Genomic DNA, 12,871 nt, shown 5'->3' with positions numbered 1-12,871 from the left:
TGCCCCAACAGAGGTTTAGATTGTCTATCGGCAAGAATTTATTCATGAAGAGGTTGGTTGGTCATTGGAACATGCTGCCCACGGAGGTAGTGGAGTCGCCATCCCTGGAGGTAGCTAAGACATGTGGGGATGTGGCACTTAGGGATATGGTTTAGCAGTGGACTGAGAGTGCTAGGCTAATGGTTGGACACAGTGATCATAAAGGTCTTTTCCACCCCAAATAATTATATGTTTCTGTGAATTTTAAGAAATGAAGACCAAACTAAGAAATAAAGAATGGTGCCTTTTTAGTTTCTGAGCTTCCCACGATCTGATTCCCTAGTAACTAGCTATCTAGTGACAGTGTCAGGAAAACGGTTCCTTTTACTTTACAGGGCTGGGAAATGACTTGAGATAAAATGTAGACAGACAGGTAAAGAGAATATTTTAAGGAGGTTTATCAATATCCCATATTAATAGTAACACTATTTATTTTATCACTGCCTTCTACACTACTGACCACAGTCCTAAGCCAGAACCCACTGTGCTAAGTGGTTAAATGAGTGCCCAGAGCTGAGACAACGGAATCCTTGTTTACAACCAGAACTTGTGGTTATAAGGTGATCTTTATCAAGGAAAGAAAGCACCAATGGCTGAAGAGCACAACTAGTCAATATTCTTTTAATGACAGGGTGAAAAGAATTCTAAATAAATAAATACATAAAAAGTTACCACAGAAAGTAAGTAGTGTAATTACATAGCCTTGTTACCTGCCTTTTCTGAAGACTTTCCCATAGTTGACATACGGAATTGCAAGCTTACCTATATGTAAAGATATATTTACTTTATTCAATAATATTTACTCCTTATAAATTCACCAAATAAATTCCTGCTGTGGGATTTTATGGTAATGCAAGCAGACAACTGGCAATGTTGCCACCCAGATTCACCATCAGAATTCACAATCAGAATGTTGCGGGAAGGGATTGTGCCGCCCTAATCAGTGCTGGTGCAGACTCCACTTGAGTATCATGTGTGGGTTTGGGCACCACAATATAAGAAGGACTCAAACCTATTAGAGAGTGTCCAAAGGATGGCTATGCAGATGGTGAAGGGTGTAGAGGGCAAGATGTATGAGGAGCGGTTAAAGTCACTTGGTTTGTTCAGCCTAGAGCAGAGTAGGCTGAGGGGAGATCGCATCGTAGCCTCCGGTATCCACCCAAGGGGGAGCAGTGGGGCAGGCGCTGATCTCTGCTCTCTGGGGACAGCGACAGGACCCGAGGGAAAGGCACGGAGCTGTGACAGGGGAGGTTCAGGCTGGGTGTTAGGAAAAGATTCTTCACTGAGAGGGTGGTCGAGCACTGGAACAGGCTCCCCAAGGCACGGTCATGAGACTGAGTCTGCTGGAGTTCAAGAAGCATTTGGACAGCACTCTCAGACATAGGGTCTGGTTGTTGGGTGGTCCTGTGTGGATTCTTGTGGGTCCTTCAAACTCAGGGTATTCTGTGATTCTATGATTACTCTTTAACAAATTTCCAGTATCTGAGACTTCTTCCAGATGAATTTTTACTGTGATTTATATAGCTAGGATCAAGTTGTTTGACATACCTAAGTGCCACGCTCTCTTTCTGTTGAAAGACTTTGACAAATTATTATTTTTTACTACCATGTAAAAATATGCTTAGCTATATTAACTACACCTAAAAGAGACCGCCTTCTTTTCTCCTTCAAGTTAATCTATAATTACAAGATGATTTCCAAAATAGCCACTTTGTGCCCCGGTCCTCTGTTATTTAGCGTAATAAAGTTTGCTTTCATATGTCAAAAAGCAGCATGAAAAAATGAAACTCGTATATGTTTGTCAAAACTGAGTAATCAAAGGATACACCCATAAGCTGCAGCTTTTGAAAGCTAAAGAACCAAAGTAACAAAAACAATTTTGAGCTCAAGAGGTAAGATCTAACAAGGAGAATGGCTCTGCCAGGAGCATGTCAGTCCACAGCTGGCTCCACTGCTGAAATTTAGGAGGCCAGAATTCATGGAAATCTGCATGATTAAAAACCGTTCCCCTGCCTTATCAAGTACCTCACCCAGAGGGAAGTGTTGCTAGTATTTACCTAAGAGAGGCCCCATTTGTGCACTGAAGTACAGCAGTAAAAATAGAGATCCTCAGTGCTTTGGGGTCATTCAGGCCAAACCTCTGAGTGAAGAATTTCCTCCTGGCCTCTAATCTAAATCTCCCCTCTTTTAATTTAAAACCATTCATTGCCCCGGGATGACTGTACTGCAAAGATTGCTTCAAATGAGGGGGGAAAGAAATAACACAGCCAGACTTTTGGAAAACTCAGTGGCAGGAAACTGTCAAAGAACCTTCTTAGCCCAACGACAGTATTTAGAGATGTGTCAGTGTTAGCCCGTGCCTGAGGATTTTCCTGGAAACACAGAAAAACATAGAGGCTTCTGGTACTGAGGAGTAATTTGAAGAATTTCCAGAAGATCTCAAAGATTCATTCAAAGGACCAGATGAAACTTCCTTATTCCTGGCAGTGGGTTGTCTCCCCTGGAGCCTTCTTCCAAAAGAACTGACAACTCTCCTACCATTGGCTCCTTCCACTTTTGTGCTGGCAACTAACCTGAAAGCCATGCCTGTCAAAAGCATGTGCCGGGAGGAAAACAACTAAATCACACATCTCCTGAGGTCCACGGTATCTCTCCTGAGAATGCTGCCTCTCTGACAAAGCCAGAGGGACAGATACTCCCTTACCAGCCTTTCTCTACTGGATCTGCTTGCACAGTGCGCCATCTTCCCTACAGCCATCAGATGCTGGCCAAAGAGTGCTCTTCTGCTGTTAAATCCCCACTGCCCAAGTGCACTGGCAGCAGCAGAGCTGTGTAACTCAGCGAAGGGCCAGGATAGCACACTCCTTCTCTCAGTGGCACCACCTGCTGGAAATGAAAACAAACATCAGTCTTTAAAACAATCAGGTGAGCATTTTCCTGTGCTTCCCCGTATGCAATACTGTGCTAAGCAATAAAGTTGAAAAAGCAAGGGGCAAACAGCTGAATCTGTGGCTAAGACTAAACACTCTATAGGGCTCCATAAAGGAAGTGCGCCATGACAGCCTGTGCCAGATCTTGCCTTGCAACGCTGATGCTGTTCCCCGCAGTGCTGACAGCAGCCGAGGCTCCACATACTCAGAGAAACAAGTTCAACTGCTGCTGCCAAGATTGCCTTGCATTTGCTGGAAAAAGTCCTCACTTGCACTGCCAAACTCCTGATGCAACATTTCTGGGAGAAATGAGTGCAGCTGATTTTTGCCAAGGAACAGAAGCCCAGCTGGCTCTGAAGAGCAGAGCTACTGAAGGCACTACCTCGAGCTCTCAGCACTGTCCTCCTTGCCACCGGCCACAAAGGAGCAACACCACTTGGAAGCCAAGCATCCCCTGAGGGCTCAGCACTCTCATTCTGCAGCAAGCCGAGGACAGCAACATGCTCCACAGACAGGGCAGATGGCAGCGCTGGCTTTCCTTAGAAGAGACGTTCCTCAGGATCGTCTTGAAACTCACATGACAAAAACCACGCCAACCACCTGGAGGGACCTGCAGACGACTTGGCTCGGCCAGAAGCTCAGGTGGGTTACTGAGACACCTCTTGCAGCAGGCCACCAGCACCCTCTGTCACCCCTCCCAGGCTTCCAAGAACCTCCCACCAGTCTTACCCTCCAGCAGGCAGAACCCCCCTGCCTCCTCCCAATTATGCCTTCTCTTGTGACTGGTAGCCCAAACCGGCCTATGTGTCTGGCTTATGCAGTGGCCACGGGAACAAGAACTCCCTCCCCGTGCAACACACTGGGGGCTGACATTTTGTGGCGATGAGGGAGCACTCATCTCACAGTGCCTCTCTGATTGGCTGCGTGCTGTTCGAGCAACATGTCATGTGCTCGCCCGCTGATTCGTGGCTCGCTGCCTTTCGGCCGGGAAGCGCTAAATGTGAAAATATCTATCTACGATACGTGCAGTGTGTGCAAGTCCGGACACGTGTATGTATATCTACAAATAAATGCAAGTATGTGTAAATATACACAGTGGTTTTCTACGCAGACACGCTATTTTATATACATGCATGCATGTATTTTCTTACATGTAATTGTATATGCATATTTGCATTCGTAAGACAAAGTAACTAAATACCTGTATATCTGCAAACGTATCGGTGCAGAGTAGATAAAACATTTCATGCTAAGACCTAGTGGAGCACATAATAAATTTTGTGAAAAAGAGTGGACTTTTGGACTCTGTCCCCTCAAATTGCTCCAGGAGCAGGGCCAACCTTTGGGGAACCAGAGCATCTGTCTGCCTCCATGGAGGCTAGCAGGGGCTCCAACGGGCCAGTCGCAGCACTGGGGTGTTGTGGATATCCCCAGCTCAGGCCAGGTTATTTTGGGGCACAGAGTGTGAGTGAGCAGCCGCGTGTCATTGAAAGGACCCGTGAGTCCAGTGGCTGCTTCAGGGACTCAGGTTACACAGCAGCAAAGACGAAAAACTGTCAAAAGAGATGATAATTAAGGAAGTTCAGCCAGGACCCCAGAAGGGCCTGGCAATTGGAAAACGAACATAGCAAAAAACAACAATAGCAAGAAACCATAATGGATTTGTGTGAGAAGTGTAAGGTCTTTCTAGAAACGTAGGAAGAAGGAAAAAATGAAAGAAGGAAACAAGGAAACAATTGAAGATGGAAAGAAGGGAAGGGAAGGGAAGGGAAGGGAAGGGAAGGGAAGGGAAGGGAAGGGAAGGGAAGGGAAGGGAAGGGAAGGGAAGGGAAGGGAAGGGAAGGGAAGGGAAGGGAAGGGAAGGGAAGGGAAGGGAAGGGAAGGGAAGGGAAGGGAAGGGAAGGGAAGGGAAGGGAAGGGAAGGGAAGGGAAGGGAAGGGAAGGGAAGGGAAGGGAAGGGAAGGGAAGGGAAGGGAAGGGAAGGGAAGGGAAGGGAAGGGAAGGGAAGGGAAGGGAAGGGAAGGGAAGGGAAGGGAAGGGAAGGGAAGGGAAGGGAAGGGAAGGGAAGGGAGAAAGACAGGGTGGGAGGGAGGGAGGGAGGCAGGCAGGCAGGAAGGAAGGAAGGCAGGAAAGAAAGAAAAAGAAAGAAAGAAAAAGAAAGAAAGAAAGAGAGAAAGAAAGAGAGAAAGAAAGAGAGAAAGAAAGAGAGAAAGAAAGAGAGAAAGAAAGAGAAAGAAAGAGAGAAAGAGAGAAAGAGAGAAAGAGAGAAAGAGAGAAAGAGAGAAAGAGAGAAAGAGAGAAAGAGAGAAAGAAGAAGAAAGAAAGAAAGAAAGAAAGAAAGAAAGAAAGAAAGAAAGAAAGAAAGAAAGAAAGAAAGAAAGAAAGAAAGAAAGAAAGAAAGAAAGAAAGAAAAAAAAGAAAGAAAGGAAAGAAAGAAAGAAAAGAAAAAAAGAAAGTGTTCCGTTTTGCTGCCGCCTCGTTTACCAACAGAGGGCGGCCTTGCACTGTGCAGAGAGCATTTTAACACCGACTCGCTGGGCTGGTGAGAGGCCATAGGTTCTCTAGGCACGCAAATTATAGCTGTGTGCTCCAACTTCCTTTAAACTAACAAACAAAAACAAAAGAAACTAAACAAAAGGAAAAAAAAGATGTAAATCTGAATAATTCAGCTTCCCATTCCTCACAGTTAAACTAACACAGTCTAGAAAGAAGAAAGGAAGGAAGGAAGAAAGAAACTTCCTGTATTTTAGCAAGACATTGCAGCCCTGGTATAGAACCTGGTCGTAAAAGTACGCCACACATGCTCACTTACTCAAGTATCGGGCCACTGAAGAACACCAAAACAACCAGCAGGTGGATCCGGCTGTTAAGACTGAAGTGGCTGAGGTGGATCTGAACTGGTAAGAGAAGGGTGAATTATTTATAGATCAGTGGGTCCATGACACCTCACGCCATCAAGGAAGAGATGAAACATATAGGTGGGCTTTTGGTTGAGCAGTGGTCCAGACCATGGACAGTACTGGACAGGTTATTCAGGATTGTGAAACACATGCTGCAATCAAGCAAGCCGAACGGTTAAAGCCTCTCAGGTATGGAGGACAATGGCTGAAATATAACTATGGGGAGGTCTGGCAGACTGATTATGTCACGCTCCCTCAAACCTGCAACAGCAAGCGCCATGTACTTACAATGGTGGGAGCAACCACCAGATGGCTGGAAACACACCCTGTGCCCCATGCCACTGCCCCGAACACATGAAAAACAAGTCCTGTGGCAACATGGCACCCCGTGAAGAATTGAGTCAGACAATGGACTTATTTCTGAAACAACCTCATAGACACCTGGGCCAAAGAGCGCAGAATTGAGTGGGCATATCACATCCCCTATCATGCACCAGCCTCTGGGAAAATCGAGCATATAATGGCCTGTTAAAGAGCGCACTGAACATAGAGGGAGCTGGGACATTCAAAAATTGGGATACACATGTGGCAAAGGCCACCTGGTTAGTCAACACAAGGGGTTCTGCCAACCAAGACAGACCTGCCCAATCAAACCTGTTACTTACTGTAGAAGGGAATAAAGTCCCCGTAGTGCACATAAAAAGCATTCAGGGTCAGACAGTCTGGGCTGTTCCTGGCTCAGGCAAAGGCAAGCCCATCCATGGGACTGCTTTTGCTCAAGGACCTGGGTGCACTTGTTGGGTAGTGTGGAAGGATGGGGAAGTCTGATGTGTTCCTCAAAGGGATTTAATGTTGGGTGAGAATAGCCCATGATTTGAATTGCATGATGTTAATTACTATATAATACCATAGGTCATCACTACTATAATTGCTATCTGTCACATTCATGGTATTACACTAACAGTCACACAGATAACGATGAATGAATTTTGATAAAACTGGACAAGCACAGCGGTGTGATGGAATCAGAACAAGATTCAGCATGCGACGATCCAACACCACACACCATCTCTTCTGCACTGAAAGATTGTTGTGAGAGATGGAGCCCAAAGTCATTCACAGACTAAACAAACTCAGTGGACGTTTCATATACGTATATGAAAAGTGGTGATTAATTGGAAAATACTGGAAAGTGTGGGACCTGAGCATGACATACATGGTATGGAATAAGGGGTTGGTATTGTCCTGGTTTCAGCTAGGATAGGGTTCATTGTCCTCCTGGTAGCTGGTATGGTGCTGTGTTTTGGATTTAGCATGAGAATAATGCCGGTAACATGCTGAAGTTTTAGCTGTTGCGAAGCAGTGCTTACACTAAGTCAAGGACTTTTCAGCTTCCCATAGCACCCCACCAGCGAGGAGGCTGGGAGTGCACAAGAAGCTGGGAAGGGACTCAGCTGGGACAGCTGACCCAGGTTGGCCAAAGGGATGTTCCATACCATGTGGTGTCATGCTGAACAATTTCATGGCGTAGCGGGCTGTAGTAGGAGAAGGACAGCTGCTTGGGGATGGGCTGGGCATTAGTCAGTGGGTGGTGAGCAAGGGCATTGTACATCACCTGCTTTGTACATATTATTATGTCTCTTCCTTTTTTGTCTGATTAAACTGTCTTTGTCTCAACCCACAAGCTTTTTATATGATCATAGCACTAGTCAAATCTATTCCCGACCAAAAGATGGAGGCGCAAGGCTTAACAAGAGGGAGTCCCTGTCTTGGTAGAGGAGAAGGAGCACAGCCCGTCAACTGCCTCTTTTAGGTCTCCAATCTCTTCTTTCTCCCCCAAACTAACTTTTTTTCTATCTTTTCTCTCAGTTTGTCTTACTAATGCTAACACTAACTCCTTCTCCTAGCATTAACCCTTTTTTCTTACTGAGTGTGTCAGTCTCATTTCTCAGGTGACAAGTGATAAGGCAATGGCATCAAGTTGCCCCAACAGAGGTTTAGATTGTCTATCGGCAAGAATTTATTCATGAAGAGGTTGGTTGGTCATTGGAACATGCTGCCCACGGAGGTAGTGGAGTCGCCATCCCTGGAGGTAGCTAAGACATGTGGGGATGTGGCACTTAGGGATATGGTTTAGCAGTGGACTGAGAGTGCTAGGCTAATGGTTGGACACAGTGATCATAAAGGTCTTTTCCACCCCAAATAATTATATGTTTCTGTGAATTTTAAGAAATGAAGACCAAACTAAGAAATAAAGAATGGTGCCTTTTTAGTTTCTGAGCTTCCCACGATCTGATTCCCTAGTAACTAGCTATCTAGTGACAGTGTCAGGAAAACGGTTCCTTTTACTTTACAGGGCTGGGAAATGACTTGAGATAAAATGTAGACAGACAGGTAAAGAGAATATTTTAAGGAGGTTTATCAATATCCCATATTAATAGTAACACTATTTATTTTATCACTGCCTTCTACACTACTGACCACAGTCCTAAGCCAGAACCCACTGTGCTAAGTGGTTAAATGAGTGCCCAGAGCTGAGACAACGGAATCCTTGTTTACAACCAGAACTTGTGGTTATAAGGTGATCTTTATCAAGGAAAGAAAGCACCAATGGCTGAAGAGCACAACTAGTCAATATTCTTTTAATGACAGGGTGAAAAGAATTCTAAATAAATAAATACATAAAAAGTTACCACAGAAAGTAAGTAGTGTAATTACATAGCCTTGTTACCTGCCTTTTCTGAAGACTTTCCCATAGTTGACATACGGAATTGCAAGCTTACCTATATGTAAAGATATATTTACTTTATTCAATAATATTTACTCCTTATAAATTCACCAAATAAATTCCTGCTGTGGGATTTTATGGTAATGCAAGCAGACAACTGGCAATGTTGCCACCCAGATTCACCATCAGAATTCACAATCAGAATGTTGCGGGAAGGGATTGTGCCGCCCTAATCAGTGCTGGTGCAGACTCCACTTGAGTATCATGTGTGGGTTTGGGCACCACAATATAAGAAGGACTCAAACCTATTAGAGAGTGTCCAAAGGATGGCTATGCAGATGGTGAAGGGTGTAGAGGGCAAGATGTATGAGGAGCGGTTAAAGTCACTTGGTTTGTTCAGCCTAGAGCAGAGTAGGCTGAGGGGAGATCGCATCGTAGCCTCCGGTATCCACCCAAGGGGGAGCAGTGGGGCAGGCGCTGATCTCTGCTCTCTGGGGACAGCGACAGGACCCGAGGGAAAGGCACGGAGCTGTGACAGGGGAGGTTCAGGCTGGGTGTTAGGAAAAGATTCTTCACTGAGAGGGTGGTCGAGCACTGGAACAGGCTCCCCAAGGCACGGTCATGAGACTGAGTCTGCTGGAGTTCAAGAAGCATTTGGACAGCACTCTCAGACATAGGGTCTGGTTGTTGGGTGGTCCTGTGTGGATTCTTGTGGGTCCTTCAAACTCAGGGTATTCTGTGATTCTATGATTACTCTTTAACAAATTTCCAGTATCTGAGACTTCTTCCAGATGAATTTTTACTGTGATTTATATAGCTGGGATCAAGTTGTTTGACATACCTAAGTGCCACGCTCTCTTTCTGTTGAAAGACTTTGACAAATTATTATTTTTTACTACCATGTAAAAATATGCTTAGCTATATTAACTACACCTAAAAGAGACCGCCTTCTTTTCTCCTTCAAGTTAATCTATAATTACAAGATGATTTCCAAAATAGCCACTTTGTGCCCCGGTCCTCTGTTATTTAGCGTAATAAAGTTTGCTTTCATATGTCAAAAAGCAGCATGAAAAAATGAAACTCGTATATGTTTGTCAAAACTGAGTAATCAAAGGATACACCCATAAGCTGCAGCTTTTGAAAGCTAAAGAACCAAAGTAACAAAAACAATTTTGAGCTCAAGAGGTAAGATCTAACAAGGAGAATGGCTCTGCCAGGAGCATGTCAGTCCACAGCTGGCTCCACTGCTGAAATTTAGGAGGCCAGAATTCATGGAAATCTGCATGATTAAAAACCGTTCCCCTGCCTTATCAAGTACCTCACCCAGAGGGAAGTGTTGCTAGTATTTACCTAAGAGAGGCCCCATTTGTGCACTGAAGTACAGCAGTAAAAATAGAGATCCTCAGTGCTTTGGGGTCATTCAGGCCAAACCTCTGAGTGAAGAATTTCCTCCTGGCCTCTAATCTAAATCTCCCCTCTTTTAATTTAAAACCATTCATTGCCCCGGGATGACTGTACTGCAAAGATTGCTTCAAATGAGGGGGGAAAGAAATAACACAGCCAGACTTTTGGAAAACTCAGTGGCAGGAAACTGTCAAAGAACCTTCTTAGCCCAACGACAGTATTTAGAGATGTGTCAGTGTTAGCCCGTGCCTGAGGATTTTCCTGGAAACACAGAAAAACATGGAGGCTTCTGGTACTGAGGAGTAATTTGAAGAATTTCCAGAAGATCTCAAAGATTCATTCAAAGGACCAGATGAAACTTCCTTATTCCTGGCAGTGGGTTGTCTCCCCTGGAGCCTTCTTCCAAAAGAACTGACAACTCTCCTACCATTGGCTCCTTCCACTTTTGTGCTGGCAACTAACCTGAAAGCCATGCCTGTCAAAAGCATGTGCCGGGAGGAAAACAACTAAATCACACATCTCCTGAGGTCCACGGTATCTCTCCTGAGAATGCTGCCTCTCTGACAAAGCCAGAGGGACAGATACTCCCTTACCAGCCTTTCTCTACTGGATCTGCTTGCACAGTGCGCCATCTTCCCTACAGCCATCAGATGCTGGCCAAAGAGTGCTCTTCTGCTGTTAAATCCCCACTGCCCAAGTGCACTGGCAGCAGCAGAGCTGTGTAACTCAGCGAAGGGCCAGGATAGCACACTCCTTCTCTCAGTGGCACCACCTGCTGGAAATGAAAACAAACATCAGTCTTTAAAACAATCAGGTGAGCATTTTCCTGTGCTTCCCCGTATGCAATACTGTGCTAAGCAATAAAGTTGAAAAAGCAAGGGGCAAACAGCTGAATCTGTGGCTAAGACTAAACACTCTATAGGGCTCCATAAAGGAAGTGCGCCATGACAGCCTGTGCCAGATCTTGCCTTGCAACGCTGATGCTGTTCCCCGCAGTGCTGACAGCAGCCGAGGCTCCACATACTCAGAGAAACAAGTTCAACTGCTGCTGCCAAGATTGCCTTGCATTTGCTGGAAAAAGTCCTCACTTGCACTGCCAAACTCCTGATGCAACATTTCTGGGAGAAATGAGTGCAGCTGATTTTTGCCAAGGAACAGAAGCCCAGCTGGCTCTGAAGAGCAGAGCTACTGAAGGCACTACCTCGAGCTCTCAGCACTGTCCTCCTTGCCACCGGCCACAAAGGAGCAACACCACTTGGAAGCCAAGCATCCCCTGAGGGCTCAGCACTCTCATTCTGCAGCAAGCCGAGGACAGCAACATGCTCCACAGACAGGGCAGATGGCAGCGCTGGCTTTCCTTAGAAGAGACGTTCCTCAGGATCGTCTTGAAACTCACATGACAAAAACCACGCCAACCACCTGGAGGGACCTGCAGACGACTTGGCTCGGCCAGAAGCTCAGGTGGGTTACTGAGACACCTCTTGCAGCAGGCCACCAGCACCCTCTGTCACCCCTCCCAGGCTTCCAAGAACCTCCCACCAGTCTTACCCTCCAGCAGGCAGAACCCCCCTGCCTCCTCCCAATTATGCCTTCTCTTGTGACTGGTAGCCCAAACCGGCCTATGTGTCTGGCTTATGCAGTGGCCACGGGAACAAGAACTCCCTCCCCGTGCAACACACTGGGGGCTGACATTTTGTGGCGATGAGGGAGCACTCATCTCACAGTGCCTCTCTGATTGGCTGCGTGCTGTTCGAGCAACATGTCATGTGCTCGCCCGCTGATTCGTGGCTCGCTGCCTTTCGGCCGGGAAGCGCTAAATGTGAAAATATCTATCTACGATACGTGCAGTGTGTGCAAGTCCGGACACGTGTATGTATATCTACAAATAAATGCAATTATGTGTAAATATACACAGTGGTTTTCTACGCAGACACGCTATTTTATATACATGCATGCATGTATTTTCTTACATGTAATTGTATATGCATATTTGCATTCGTAAGACAAAGTAACTAAATACCTGTATATCTGCAAACGTATCGGTGCAGAGTAGATAAAACATTTCATGCTAAGACCTAGTGGAGCACATAATAAATTTTGTGAAAAAGAGTGGACTTTTGGACTCTGTCCCCTCAAATTGCTCCAGGAGCAGGGCCAACCTTTGGGGAACCAGAGCATCTGTCTGCCTCCATGGAGGCTAGCAGGGGCTCCAACGGGCCAGTCGCAGCACTGGGGTGTTGTGGATATCCCCAGCTCAGGCCAGGTTATTTTGGGGCACAGAGTGTGAGTGAGCAGCCGCGTGTCATTGAAAGGACCCGTGAGTCCAGTGGCTGCTTCAGGGACTCAGGTTACACAGCAGCAAAGACGAAAAACTGTCAAAAGAGATGATAATTAAGGAAGTTCAGCCAGGACCCCAGAAGGGCCTGGCAATTGGAAAACGAACATAGCAAAAAACAACAATAGCAAGAAACCATAATGGATTTGTGTGAGAAGTGTAAGGTCTTTCTAGAAACGTAGGAAGAAGGAAAAAATGAAAGAAGGAAACAAGGAAACAATTGAAGATGGAAAGAAGAAAAGGGAAGGGAAGGGAAGGGAAGGGAAGGGAAGGGAAGGGAAGGGAAGGGAAGGGAAGGGAAGGGAAGGGAAGGGAAGGGAAGGGAAGGGAAGGGAAGGGAAGGGAAGGGAAGGGAAGGGAAGGGAAGGGAAGGGAAGGGAAGGGAAGGGAAGGGAAGGGAAGGGAAGGGAAGGGAAGGGAAGGGAAGGGAAGGGAAGGGAAGGGAAGGGAAGGGAAGGGAAGGGAAGGGAAGGGAAGGGAAGGGAAGGGAAGGGAGAAAGACAGGGTGGGAGGGAGGGAGGGAGGCAGGCAGGCA

General features: G+C 46.0%; 2 long non-coding RNA genes across 3 annotated transcripts; both read right to left on the bottom strand.

The window, feature by feature from the left end:
- Window positions 1-646: 646 nt before the first annotated feature.
- Window positions 647-6,819, bottom strand: LOC310890114. Of its 2 annotated transcripts, none has more exons than XR_014577035.1 (2): window positions 5,782-6,819; window positions 647-2,925 (listed from the first exon to the last, which is right to left on the bottom strand). It is a non-coding gene; the product is annotated as an uncharacterized lncRNA (long non-coding RNA). The 2 variants fall into 2 exon arrangements; XR_014577036.1 differs by lacking the exon at window positions 5,782-6,819 and adding an exon at window positions 3,699-4,716.
- A 1,678-nt stretch (window positions 6,820-8,497) lies between these two features.
- Window positions 8,498-12,561, bottom strand: LOC310890113. Its single transcript, XR_014577034.1, has 2 exons — window positions 11,550-12,561; window positions 8,498-10,776 (listed from the first exon to the last, which is right to left on the bottom strand). It is a non-coding gene; the product is annotated as an uncharacterized lncRNA (long non-coding RNA).
- Window positions 12,562-12,871: the final 310 nt, after the last annotated feature.

This window comes from Anser anser (assembly GCF_964211835.1).
Source record: "Anser anser genome assembly, chromosome: Z".
Taxonomy (NCBI): Eukaryota; Metazoa; Chordata; class Aves; order Anseriformes; family Anatidae; genus Anser; species Anser anser.
The sequence above is the reverse complement of the archived record's forward strand: the minus strand, read 5'-3'. Positions and strand labels throughout refer to the sequence as shown.